Here is a 10,413-nt window from a genome sequence, read left to right on the forward strand (position 1 = left end):
TCTCATTTAAGCACATTAGATAACAAGGAACCTTAACTTTGAATCGCTTTGCGATTATCAAAACTTAAGTTCGATCGTCGGATGCTTCCCGCACCAACAGTTTCACCGCCACTCGTGCCCTTGCTTCCTCCCAGACACGAGCGAGCCGACCGCGAATGTAGACCTAATGCTGGGGAGAGCTGGGTTGGTCGCCTAGCGCAAGAAGATCCTCCGTCGGCAGGTGAAGCGTAGCGGTGATGGATCATCGCCTACTCGGCACCGATTGAGAGGAGGTCGTCGGGCCTGAAGCTTGGGCAGGAGGGACTGGAAGAATAGCAGACTGTTTTATCCTCCACCTTGCCAGAGGCAAGGAAGTAATTGGCTTAATGGAGAGCGGCTCCGGTAGCTCAGCCAAAGACGAAGTCCGATTAGAGGAAGTAGCCTCCACTGTTTCGGGAGCAGCTGGAGATGGGGTGCCTCCTCCCGCCGAAGCTTGTACGGCCGAAGTGGCGGAGCGAGAGGGTGCATATGTTCGACGTCTCTTACGGGTGACCGGTACCTCATTGCCTGAGGACCCCGAGCCCTCAACATGGACAATAGGTGGCACTTCTTGGACCGGGCACGGGTCAGCCGCCCCTCCTACGCTAGGCATCCGTTCGGCTGCCCCCTCACCCACAGTTGGGGTTTCCCCAATTGTACCTTCTTACGAGCTGACAGGGGTCAAGCCGAGCCATTCCATCTCCTTAGCTGGGGCTGCTTCAATCTCGGCTTGCTTGGCCTTTATTATGTCGACTGCCCGAGCGCGCATCATTATGTCGGTTGCAAAAGAAAATAAAAATCAGTTAGACTCAAGGAAAGAAGGTTGAGGAATTTCATACCTAGGCTGCTTGGGAGCTTCATTCGGATCGGACTTAGCCCGAACATGTACATCACACCCTCTGACAATAACTTATGAATGTCGAACTTCAGACCGGCCAATATATTAGCAGCATGGAGATAGTCCGGCTGGGTCTTGTACTTCTTCAAATCAGGTTGAGTAGGAAGCCCGACCTGCCAATTGGTCCAGAAGCTTGGTCGCTCGGAGAGTCTCAAAAAGAAGAAGTACTCCTTCCAGTGTTTGTTGGAGGTGGACATTTTGTCAAAAAAGACTAGTCCGATCCGAGATTGGAAAAGGTAAGTGTCCAACTCGGACTGTTTGGGATAATAGAAGTAGTGGAAGACCTGAGGGGTCAGTGGAATGTTGTGCACTCGGAACAACACTACCACGCCACATAACAGGCAGAAGGAGTTGGGAACAAGCTGGGTGAGCGGGACGTGGAAGTAATTGCAAACTTTGGTTATGAAAGGGTGGACGGGAAATCGAAGACCGGCCACGAATTGATCTCGAAAGAAACAAACTGTGCCGATCGGCGAATCATTGGACCGAAAGAAACAAACTGTGCAAACTTCGGTTATGAAAGGGTGAAAGACTAGAACTATTTCATGGTCGGAAGGAATGTCAAAGGTGTTTACCAAACTCGCGGCATCGACCGCGTCGAACTGGGTCTCCATGGTAGTATACCAGAGACCGGGAGCGGGGTTGGACGGTTGCGAAGAGCTCGCCATGACCAGAAAACGAAAATGCAGAGGGTTCGAGGGGAAAGATGGTCGGAAAACACAGAAAACTGAAAAATATGATGGCGGAAAAGGAGCAGCGGGAAAGCAGCAATGGAGGAGGAGGAGGAAAGCTTACGAGAGGAAGAGGACCACCGCTAGGAGCAGGGAATCGCCGCAGCAAAGAGCCAAGGTTTGCCGGAGCAAGCAAATGCACAATCGCCGGAGCACACAGTAGACGCAGGACGATGGAGCAGAAGCTGACACCATGGCTTTATAAAGAAGGGCACGGTCGACCGGAGGTGTTCGATTTAGGGCACGGGGATCGGAACGCACATCCAGCCGTTGAATTCAAATCACCAAACGTCATATCAACAACTGTCACCTCGGACGTGCGGCGGCTACAGCGACGACATGTGGCACCCTCCTACAGGGCAGCATTTAATGGGCATGGTCGCGTGCTCAGCCTTAATGGGGATGATTTATGCGTATCCCGAGGAGATTCGAGTGGCGTCAGCATGGACGGCCCGGCTCACGCCCCTCCGGGAACCATGAGGAAAAAATATCCAAGTACAAAGGCTCAAAGCACCGATCGACAGAGAAAGATCAGTCTTACACAGGCCGATCGGGGTCCAACCTACCCATGGGTCGATCAGCCAATCGGTCACCAGACTACTTGTCCAGTCAGTCGGACTTGCAGCCTTCTTCGACTAGACTTGAGGGGGAGACATGTGATTCGGTGGCAAGGTGGGGCCTGCCCGACAGGAGGTCAAAGTGGCCAACGTCCTAGGCAAGCGTTCGATAGGGCGAATTACCTTCCTGGTTAGCAGGAAGAGTAGCCGATCCGACACTTCGATAGCTCGGTCAGACACCGAGCTTCCAACACTTATAAAGCTTGAAGTAGGGAGGGACGAAGGCCGAGCGGGCGCCCCGCTCGGCTAAGCAGTGGACGCAGCCTCGACCCGGCAGATAGGGTTCCCTCGCTTGGCAGGGCGGAACCGAGTAGCAGGTCATCTGCCGAGCGGACACTTGACCCGACTATTGTATCACCCAGATGACAAGCTGGCTGAGCGGTTCTCCCGCTCGACCCAGTAACAGACAAGAGGAGCAGTTGGCAATATTCCTTGGAGATTCTAGATCTCGAAAAACTTTATTCCTTGGGACAGTTTCTCGGACCAAAAGGTTAGCTAAAGCTAAAACTTTGGCAAACTCATATATAGATTTCGCCTTATCCAACAAGAATTGCCCCCAGGGAGGGGGATCTGAGGCCATACTCTCGGTAAGATGAAGTGAACAAGGAAGACAAAGAAATGGGGTGAATAAAGAATGAAGAAAGGGTAATAGCTCTATTTAAAGGATCAAAAAGACTCACGGGATCACTGTACTTGAGTTCACGGGATGACTATAGCAGAGGATCACGAAGCCACAATGGCAGAGTCACGGGTTAAGACAGGCAAATAGACAAAAGAAAAGACTTGTGTCTAGTCAGTCGGCTACACCTCCTTCGACTATACTTGAAGGGAAGACTAGTGATATGGGTTAGGTTTCATGGATCCCCGGTGAGGAAGGGAAAGAAGATAGCCGAGTTGAGAAGATAGATCAATATGGGTCGGGATATACCTTGAGAGAGGAAGGCCAATCCCGACTAGATAATACCTTGATGAAGGAAGATCAATATCGATCGAGATATACCTTGGAGAAGGCAAGCCAATATCGGCCGGAATATACCCTGAGAAGGAAAGGTTAATATCGACCAAGATATACCTTAGAGGAGGCAGGTCAATATCGACCGATATATACCTTAATGCGAGTAAGCTAATATCGACCGAGATATACCCTAAGGAGGTAGGCCAATATCTACCGAGATATACCTCTAGGGAGGAAGGCCAATATCGACCGAGATATACCTCAAAGGAGGTAGATCAATATCAATCGAGATATATCTCAAAGGAGGTAGGTCAATATCGATCGGGATATACCTCCAGGGAGGCAGGCCAATACCGACCGAGACATACCTTGAGAGAGGTAGGCTAGTCTTGGCTGGATAATACCTTGAAAAGGATATGCCAATATTGATCGAGATTACATACTTAATAAAATACAGCCCAATACCAGCTAGGATAATAAACTTAGAGGTGTGCAGACCAGTGTTGCCCAAGAAACATCATGAGAGGTAATAATAAATGACCGGACCTAATCTGAGTTCGATTTCAACCGATACAAGGAGCAATGTTATATTAAGCTATCTATGATATAGCAAAGACAGGAGGGGCAAGCAGGAATGATAGATGCACTCTGAAATAACTTATGAAACAGAACAAAAGTAAATATTTCAAATAAAGTAGTTTAATGAAGATATTTGTAGTATGTGATTGTATAACAGGTTTGCTAATGTGGTGGGAGAAAGGCTTCTAGAGTTTTCTACAGGTACTAGACGACAAAGAAGGTACATCTGGAGTACAAAAAAAGATTCCTTAAAAACCATTTTCCACAAGTACATAGCTTACGTCATCTCATAACAAACTCTAACGAACCGGGGTCCACTTCATGACTACGGAGGTTATATGAAGTGATATAAAAGGGGGAATCCTCTCCGTTGGCGAGGTAAGTTCACATCACTGCTCATATTCATAATCCTAGTTTTTCAACTACTGTTCATCTTCCTTTTCCTTTTTTCCCACACAAAGAGAGATCACTGACTTGAGCATCGGAGGGCCTAGCCAGGGATTCTCACCCCGGTCTTAGGTCACTGACGATAGTGTTGGTTGGTCTCTTGTGCGCAGGAAGCCTTGGAAGCTCTGGATCTGGGTTTTTTTCAGTCGGATTTCTTTCTCGCCATTGGAGCTTCGCACCAGAAGGACATTCCGGGACTTCATTCTCTTAGATCCGCTTTGGGTTTCTCGGATCGGTGTTCTATACGTATTATTCTTCACCAGCAGTAGGTTTTTTCTCCTAGCTTTCCGTTTTGTCAAGTTTCTCAGACAGGATCAAGGATGAATACTTTACATCCAAATATTTTTAAGTAGTTTAAGTTAGGAATTTTATTATAATAGATTTCATACAGTGTTTTATTTAGACTTTTATTAATTAAAATTTTATTTTGTATATAACAGACTGTATTTATTGCTTCAGCCCAGAATTGATTAGATAGTTTGTATTCGTTTAACATAATCCTAGCGGCTTCTTGTAGGGTTCTGGTTTTACGTTCTACTAAACCATTTTGTTGGTGGTCTTAGGGCAAGAATATTCATGCTTATACCCATTAATTTCACAAAATTCAATAAAGTTATGATTTTCAAATTCTCCCCCATGGCCACTTCTAATTCTTTTTATCTGAGTGTCTTTTTCATTTTCAATTAATTTGCAAAAAATTTTAAATACTTCAAAAGTTTCATCTTTAGTTTTTAAAAATTTTACCCAAGTAAATCTTGAGTAGTCATCGATTATTACTAAGCAATATTGATTTTTGCTTAGTGACTTGACTCCATGTGAATCAAACAAGTCTAGGTGAAGGAGCTCAAGTGTTGAAGTTGTTCTGTTTAGGTTGGTTAACTTATGGTTTGACTTGGTTTGTTTACCTTGTTGACAAGCATCACAAGTTGAATTTTTAATAAATTTTAATTTAGGCAGACCTCTAACTAGACCATTTGACTCATTTTTTAAATGAGTCTAGTATGAGTGTGACCCAGTCTCTTGTGCCACAACTCAATTTCCTCTTGTTGTGTTAATAAACACTCTAGTGAGGAAGTTGGTAGGTCTATAGTATAAATATTCTTTTTCCTAAAACCCTTAAGTGTAATTTCAGGATTATTGATATTCTTAATTATACATTCAGTTTTTGAAAATGTGACTAAATATCCTGAGTCACATAACTGGCTAATACTAAGTAAATTGAAGCTAAATTGGTCAACCAATAATACTTTTCGAATGTAAAAGTCGGAATTTAATTGAATATTACCTATTCTGATAACCTTAAGGGTTCTGTCATTGCCGAATGCAACAGATCCTAGGTTTTTGAGTTTCAGCTTACTGAATTTCAATCTATCTCCAATCATATGTCTGGAGCATCCACTATCTAGCATCTATTGATCCAAATCTTTATGTTCCTACATAAAGTGTTTGATTTAGGTCAATCTAATGGATTTAGAAGATAGTTTTGATTGAAATCAACTTAATTTTTCATCTCACCTAATCTAAATGATCAAAACATGGTATCCCTATAGGTGATTGTGAGATGATATATTAATTTAATCAAGGTTAACTTAATTAAGTTGAATTAATTAAGTTGATTTATTTGATTAACTTAATTTGATTAAATTGAGTTAATTAATATTAAATTGAATTAATTTGATTAAATAATTAAATTAAATTTGAATAATCTGATTAAATTGAAATTAAATTGATTAAATTGAAATAATCTGATTAAATTGATTTTAATTATATTAAATTAGAATAATCTGATTAAATTGAAATTAATTCGATTAAATTGAAATAGTCTGATTAAATTGATTTTAATTTGATTAAATTGAGATAATCTGATTAAATTGAAATTAATTATATTTAGACTAAGTTCAACCTAGATCCATCTCATCTGATTTTACGTTATCAATCAAGGAATCCTAAGCAGTTTTGTGAGATGGTTATCTTCAATTTAAATTATTTCTAAGGATTAATTTACATTTGAGTTAAACTTAAGTTTCCCAATTGGTTAATTAAATATACATTTCGAAGATCAGCTCCCAGGCTGTGGCGAAGCACTAGGCCTTCTTGGGTATGAGATCATCCACCACTTCTAGATAGAGCCTTTCAAAGAAAATATATATTTAATTTTCCTTTTGAGACCCCTAGGTTTAACTAAACAAGTGTAAATTATGCATAGGTCCTTAGTCTACCCTAATCTAAACATGCATAATGCAAAAATTAAATAAACAATCATCAAACAATTCTATCTATTTATTAAGATAGTTTTGCTATTGGCTCACCCTGGATCATAGCCTCGATATGGTTTATCAAGGTAATGAACTTGATCCTTGGGGACCCAATATTGACCAAGTCCAACTTGATTGACCAAGTTGGACTTAGGTACCCATGCTTGGACTATCTTACTATTCGATCTGTTAATAAGCGATAAATAAGACTGATGTTTCTTTTTAGCTTTAAATCCTAGTCCAGATCGATTGTATACGGCTTTCTGTTTTCCAAGAATTGAGTCAAGATTCTTGGAATCTAGTGTAAACCGTTCCAATGTAGTCTTCAAATCCTTGACTTGACTTTTCAAGCTGGAATTCTCTTCCTCAAGTTTTGTCCGATTGCATGTAGACTGTTGAGTAGATCCTGTATCCGGGCGTAGAGCTGGCTAGCCGTCTCACCTTCCTGCATTTTAATATTCTATAATTTATTAAATATTATATCCCTTTACTTACCTTGGTGTCGGACGTCCCTTCATGAAGCTCGATCAGCTTCTCCCAAAGTTCTTTGGCGCTCGTGAACGGGCTAGCGCGGTTCAGCTCCTCCTTCGTCAATCCGCATTAGAGGGTGCAGGTCGCCTTAGCATTGGCTTCTACCTTTTTGATAAGGGTCGCATCCCAATTTTCGTACGGTAGTGGCTTGCCGGTGTCGTCAGTTGGTATTTCTAGCCCAGTTTTGATGATCATCCAAACTTCAAAGTAAGTCTGGAGATACGCCTCCATCCGGCCCTTCCAATACCCGAAATCATCTCCAAAGAAGAGCGGTGGGCGAGCAGTGCTGAAACCTTCTTGGAAAGCCATTTTAGATCTAGCACAAAGAAACAAACAAAAAGAATGTCCCAGGACTTGATCCTGGATTAGTAGTGCGGTATGAAAATAAGAATAAATTACGTTCTCGAGTGGTGTTGTACCAACTTCGAGAAAAGAATACGATTACGAAAAAAAAACTAGATTGAAAGACGGCAAGAATATCGATTCCGATCGACTCCAAAAAATTGAAAAAATACCACGGAAAAAGTGCTTGATTGGTGGTTGCACCAAATCAAAGCTACCTCGCTCTGATACCAATTGTTGGATCGAGACCGCGCTAGATGGGGGTGAATAGCGCTCGTGGCTTTCACGCGTTTCGGATTCGTAAATCATACAAGTAAAGCAGCGGAAATAAAAAACAACACACACACAAAATACCTTGGAGTAGGAGTCACCCAAGGCCCGCGATCGTTGATCGCTTTTGATCGGCAACAACTATAATATTATTAAAGTGTTACAATTTAAAGTACAATTAAAAATAGTAATTATACCAACGACAAAGAAAACAGTAATTTGAAAGCTCCGGGTCATTGGCGTCAAGTTGTAGCTTCGTCGGAACTTCTCGTTAGCAGCTGGTTGTAGACGTATCGCTTGATACTTGATATGTTGAGTTGTTGGTCGAAGTGGCCTTAAATAGGCCGTTGAGGGCGCCTCCAAGTCTCCATGGAAGCGCCTTAAAGGTGAAGTTCTATCCCTCTTCCTGCGCTGCGATAAGCCTCTGTTGCCTGCTGCTTATCCTGCCCGGAGGCGCCTTCATTGCTCCATGGAGGTGCCTCAAGCCTAGCATCTAAGGCGCCTCAGCCTCCCTCGAGGGCGCCTCCAAGCTTGCTATGCAGACTTCTTCTCCCTTGCACCCGAGGCGCCTCAAGCTCCATGAGGGCGCCTCGGGTACTATTCATCTGAGGTCCGATGTGCATTTTAGTCCCTGCAAAATATGTTAGTCCACAAAACACCTACATACCTTGCAAGACAAAGTTAACACATATATAAATCCAATAAAAGAAGTATTTGATAGTTTTCGGACTGTCCGATTCTGACTTCAGATTTCCGACCGGAAATCCTAGGTCGAACTGACGCCTACTATTCCCTCTTTTGAGGAACGCGTCCTCACCTACTCCACTCAGGGAGGGCATACCTGATTCCAGTCTGGTCCTCCAGACCGACTGGACTTTCCGCCTAGGGTTACCACCCCTAGGATTTTTCTCCACCTAGGGTTACCTCCCCCTAGGACCTAAGGTTACCCCCCCTTAGGATTTCTCCTCCACCTAGGGTTACCACCCCCTAGGACCTAAGGTTATCGCCCCTTAGGATTTTCCACCTGCCTAACCGCAGTTAGGACTTTCCTAAAACCTCATTTAAGCTCGTTAGATAACAATTAACCTTAACTTTGAATTCCTTTTGTCATTATCAAAACTAAGATTCGATCGTCGGATACTTCCCGCACTAACACGGACCATTCAAAGTCATGGAGAAGCTCCACTCGGGCGCCTACTACCTAGAGGATGAAGATGGGCGGCGACTAGAACGTCCTTGGAGCGCGAACCATCTCCAGTCGTATCGAGCTGGATGAAAGGTGCGCCAATGTAATTGAGGTATACTTTCCATTCTTCCTGTTTCCTTTGAGTGCAGGATTAGAATGAAAAATGAAAGGTTATTGAAATTCTCGTCGAGCGATGATGTTAAACCCAAGTCTCCACCGACGGTCGAGCGGTGACCTTAAACCCCGGTCTTCACCAAATCGTCGAGCGGTGACGTTAAACCCAAGTCTCCACCGACGGTCGAGCGACGACCTTAAACCCTGATCTCCACCAAATCGTCGAGCGGTGACATTAAACCCAAGTCTTCACCAACGGTCGAGTGGCGACGTTAAATCCAAGTCTCCACCGATGGTTGAGCGGTGACCTTAAATCTCGATCTTCACCAAATCGTCGAGCGACGTCGTTAAACCCAAGTCTCCATCAATGGTCGAGCGATGACCTTAAACCCCGATCTTCACCAAATCGTCGAGCGGCGACGTTAAACCCAAGTCTCCACCGACGGTCGAGCGGCGACCTTAAATCCCGATCTTCACCAAATCGTCGAGCGGCGACGTTAAACCCAAGTCTCCACCGACGGTCGAGCAGCGACCTTAAACTCCCGCCTTAGAAGACCGTCGAGAGACGACGTTAAACCCCAGAGTCGAGCGGCGACTATAAACCTCCGGGTCGAGCGACGACCTTAAACGCAGGAGGTATGATCCTAGCGAATTTACCAATAATAAAGGTACGATCGTAGCAACTGATCGGGACTATACAGTCTAACACTAGTAAAAAGACAGCATATGAAGAAAGATCATAAAAGGATTTCATTGATAATAAGTCAGACACTGCCGAGCGTCAAGAATACATTCAAAACTTTTAAAAATATTCTCTGCAAGCCCCTCACTCACTCGATATAGTCGAAGGCTTGATCAGGAATGGAGTCGAGGAGTTGGACGCGGTTGACATCGTGCGTCAGACAGGGCTTCGGAGACGTGGTCGTTCGCCTTCAGCTGACTGAGCGTCGCGTCGATGGCCAGCTCGAACGATCGGACAATCTGATTGGTAAGCTGTCAGTGCAGCACGGGAGGCCCCTAGATCCTCTTCAAGGCACTTCACTTGATCCTGAAGCTCCGCCTCCTTAGCCGAATGGCTCTCCCGCTCGGCAACCAGGGAGTCCTCTGCCTTCTTCAGCTTCTTGGCCAGCTGCCGAGCCTTCTGGTTCTTATGTTCCAGGTCGACGATGGCCCGTTGTTTCCTTATGGAAGCCAGATCGAGTTTCCGGTCGTAAGTCTTCAATTGCGCCTCGATCTGGCTCAGCCTACTAGCCTGCTCGACCAACTTCTGTTGCTCCGGCGCTCGAAGTTGTTGGGCCTTTTCCAGGTCGGCCTGCAGACGAGTGATCGGTGGCCCCTGGGAGGAGGAAGCTTCTCCGGAGATCTTGAGTAGAGATGTAAACGAGCCGAAATGAGCCGAACAGTATTAGGCTTGAGCTTGGCTCGTTTAAGTTATATTCGGGCTCGAGCTCGGCTCAAGCTCGAATCGAG

Source organism: Zingiber officinale, chromosome 5A (assembly GCF_018446385.1).
Source record: "Zingiber officinale cultivar Zhangliang chromosome 5A, Zo_v1.1, whole genome shotgun sequence".
Lineage (NCBI taxonomy): Eukaryota > Viridiplantae > Streptophyta > Magnoliopsida > Zingiberales > Zingiberaceae > Zingiber > Zingiber officinale.